The following is a 4,359-nucleotide window of genomic DNA, read 5'->3' as shown; positions in this document are numbered from 1 at the left end:
GAGATAAGCAAGTTTTACCAGGCTGGTGGGGGCATGTAGTCGCGCCCACCCATATAAGGGGATAAGGATCCACCTTTTCACCCACGCCTTCTTCCTCCTTTGCCTATCCATTCTTGCACACTCGAGCTCCAGCGCCCAAGTCCGCACTACCACCTCGACCTTCTCCAGTCATGTCCGGAGCGGGAGGCAAGTGGATGGTCTCCTCCGTCACGGAGGGACACATAAAAAAGCTGAGGAAGGCCGGATATCTAGCCAGCGACATCGCGCACCGACTCCCCGAGAAGGGGCAGCTCATCCCCACTCCTAGGCCCCATGAGAGGGTGGTATTTCTCCCCCATTTCCTCCGCGGACTGGGCTTCCCTCTGCATCCATTTTTCTGGGGGCTCATGTTCTACTACGGCCTGGATTTCCACGATCTGGCCCCGAACTTCGTCCTCAACATCTCGGCGTTTATCATCGTGTGCGAGGCTTTCCTCCGCATCCTCCCTCATTTCGACTTATGGCTAAAGACCTTCAATGTCAAGCCGAAGGTGGTGCACGGCAGCCAGGCGGAGTGCGGCGGTGCCATGGTTGGCAAGATGGCCAACGTCCTATGACTCGAGGGCTCCTTTGTGGAGACCCTGAAGGGGTGGCAATCGGGGTGGTTTTACATCACCGAGCCGTGCGACCCCGAATGGGTCGCAGCCCCCGAGTTTCGGTCCGGACCCCCTACGCAGCTCACCTCCTGGAAGGAGACCGGCCTGTTGTGGGGTAAAAAAGGAGAGCTGATCGGACTCCAAACATGCATCCAAACCCTGGTGGACAAGAAGCTCAAGCTTGTCAACGTAGTCCAGGTTATGCTCATCCGCCTGATCCTCCCGTGTCAACGACGGGTCTTCAACCTGTGGGAGTCTGACCCGGCGCAGCATCAAACTCTAAACAGGCTCTTCGACACGATGTACGAAGATGCCTGGAGGGTGCTTTTCAAGGGCGCCGAGGCTCCCACATCCGCTACCGAGGATCGCGGATTCAGTACTCAGCATCAAGCTCATGCGGTAAGCCGTTTTTGTCCTTTTACAGGGTATCAGTTTTTCATAGTTTGACTCTACGCGGGATCTGAGTTCCCTTATCTTTGATAGGATTGGGTGGCGACATCCGGACAGATCAACTGTCCGGCTCCTCTGCCCGAAGGCCCAGCAGACGCTCGCTTGGCGAAGCTGCTGGTTCCGACGCCCTATGTGGTGCCGGAGAAGAAGGCCACGAAAAGGGCCACGGGGACTCGAAAGAGTGCCCGGCGCCAGGAGGTGTCGGATTCGTCATCCGACGGTCCCGAAGTGCCTTCCTCTCGTGAAGACGAGGAGGAAGAAGAAGAGACCTCTCCCCCTCCAGAGGGAGGAGAGAAGAAAAGGAAGGCCGCCCTCTCCAAGGAGGCCAGAGGGTCCAAGAAGGGGAAAACCCTTCCTCCAGACTGCTCCACCGACGCCGCCGACGACGAAGAGGAGTGGCAGCCTAGGGCCAAGCCCCTGGCGAAATCGTAAGTGTCCGGATACCGGGGTAATTCATAGTATTCATTTTTCGCACAGCTTTTCCTTATGTCGAATATGTTTATGCAGCCCACCCAAGGACCGGCTCGATGCATCGTCGAGCGGCTCACTGGACCCGTCGGAGGTGAACTCGTTTCCGACGGCTTCATCCCCCCGCCCTGCGGACGACACTGAAGTGTTGTCCCAACAGGTTCCAAGCCGGGAGGAGGTGGTCCTGGAGGCGCCGCAAGGCGACCTCCCGGACTCCAGGAGTAAAGGGGATGAAACCCCCCAGGGCTCCAAGTCCGGCTTAAGGCCGGACACAGCTCCGGAATCTTCAAGGGTTCCAGAGTCCGGCGGGCGACCTCCTGCCAAGAGGAGCAAGCCTACCGTGCCGGTGACCTCCATCCAACTGGAGGCACCGGACAATATGTTGGAGGCGCTCCAAGGTGCCTCCATCGACGAGGGGCACCGCACTATTATGAGTGCGGTGATCCAGAAAGTTCAGTCCGCCAAAAGCAGACTGACTGAAGCTTGTACAAGCCTTTTAACATGCTTTGAGGTAAGTAAAGAATGTTCAAATAATGTTACCGCATAGACAGCAGCCCCTGATGCTCTGTTGGGCGTTCGGGAAGAAAAGCCGAATAGAGGATCAAAGAATTCGCAGGAGTCTAACAAAAGGAGTCAATATGCGTATGCAGGCTTCTCTGCTAGCGTCCGCCGCACTGACTGCGAAAGTGGACGTGCTGAAGCAGAGTCTCGAGAAGTCCGAGCAAGAGCTCGGGCGTGCCAAGAAGCAGCTCGAGGAGAAGGAAGGTAAGAAATACCCTGTTTGAATATGTATATAAAAAAGGTGTAATTGCAAAAAATGACAGGATTGACATGGCTATTGTAGGGGCCACGTCTGAGGTGGCGACTCTTAAGCAAGCGCTGCTCGAGGCCGAGAAGAGTGCGGCCGTGGAGCGCATCGAGCGGGAGAGGTATGAGGCTGAGGTTGGCAAGGTGCGGCAAGAGCTCCAGGTTCTCATGAAGAAACATGAGAGTTTGGAGCTTGAATCGAAGACACGAGCGTCCGAGCTCGCGGCAGCTATAGAAAATGCCAAGTCTGCCAAGGCCGAGTCCCAGAAGACCCTCCAGGAGTTGGATGAGGTGAAGAAGATTGTGGCGGGTAAGGCATTCTTTATGCAAAGCAAACACATAAACGTGAGTTACCTGTTACTTACCCGAATCCGGAGCTCTCCAGGAGCATTCGCAGATCTTCCCTGGAGTGTATCTGATGCCGCCGCATTCTATCGAGCCGAGGAGGGCAGCTCGACGGAGAAGGTGTTCTGGTCTCAGTACGCTGAGGCCGGACACCCCGTGCCCCTGAGCGACCAGCTGAAGCAACTGGTCGAGCTCCACAAGGCGGCCGAACAGGCCATGAAGGGCCTCCTAGTTCGGCTGTGGCCTGGAGAGGCTCTGCCTGGGAGCTATTTCGGTCTGGTGCGGTGGCTGGTGGAGGCCTGTCCGAGGCTTGAAGACATCAAGCGCTCCGTCTGCATTGAAGGTGCCCGTAGGGCCCTTGCCCGTGCTAAGGTGCACTGGGGCAAGCTGGATGCGGAGAAGCTTGTGAAGGACGGGCCACCGCCGGGGAAAGAGCATCACAAGCCCGAGAATTATTATAAGGATGTTCTGAAGGGTGCCCGCCTTGTTGCGGATGAATGTACCAAGGATGTATTTTTTGAGTAAAACCCGCTCGTGTTATCCTGTGCGCTAAAAACTTGTTCATATGCGCTAAGCAATGCTGCTTGAATTTAAAATATTACCTTCTGTGCGGCTGTTTATCAATACTGAGAGATGGCGAGTCGTCGGCTTCTGCCCCCATGCCGCTAGTGCTGGGGTGTTCGGGGATAAACCTGGGCGCTCTTTTTCCCATATTTGGGTCCTTCGAGGGAGGCGCTCAGCCCAACGAACGAGGCAATTGGACTATAATGCGTGAACACTCTCACTTAGCCATAGAATTCTATAATTTTAAATTTCGGCGAAGCCCCTAGTATTTGGAAGACCGATTTCGGGGCGCTATCCACGCCTTGGCCGGACAGAGCCGACTCCTCGCCCGAAGCGGCATAAGTCTTTAGGGACTCGAAAAAACCTCTCGAACAGCGACCAGCTCTCGCTTCATCATGACAGTCAGTTTTAGCTTTCTCCACTGAGGTGCTCGGCCCAGCTCAACTGGGGCACAATCGCAGTGGTTCTCCTAGTGCTACCTTAGCCGATATAGCGGAACGTAAGGCACCAAAACTTAGGAGCCGGGCAAACCCAACTATTGACCCAAGACATGATTCGGAGCCGATGCATATAATGCTATAAGTTCGGGGTGCTGCACTTGTTAAAGTGTTCGGACTTCTCACACCATGTTGAGGGGTACTGAAGCCCCTGGCGTATTTTGGCCGTACCAAAGTGTACGGGTGCAACATGTCATTAAGGAACATATATATATATATATTAAAAAAAGGTAATGCAAAAAATAGACAAAAGCTATGCATTGTTCATTAAAATAGCTGCGATCAAAGCAGAACGATACAAGTGATGCGATAAACGAAAAGATGGACTATTTAACATGTCTACTTTAGGGGCAAGCTGTGGGATAGTATGCGAAACAGGTATACTGCTCGTGATAGAGACCACCTGGGATTTCCGTAATGCCGCATGGCTTGTCTGCTTCCCTGGTCCTTGCATCGTTTGTGCGACAATTGAACTGCCGAACAAGCCTTCCGAAGAGTAGAGTCCTGGAAGTAAGAGAAAAGTATAAAAAAAGTCGGCAGCCCCTGGTGCGGTTTAAGCCGTGTTTTGGGTGTGCCATGATGGTGCCCCTCCC

The sequence above is a fragment of the Triticum urartu genome, chromosome 3A, assembly GCF_056163025.1.
Source record: "Triticum urartu cultivar PI428250 chromosome 3A, HENAU_Tu73, whole genome shotgun sequence".
Lineage (NCBI taxonomy): Eukaryota > Viridiplantae > Streptophyta > Magnoliopsida > Poales > Poaceae > Triticum > Triticum urartu.
Note: the sequence above shows the minus strand (reverse complement) of the source record.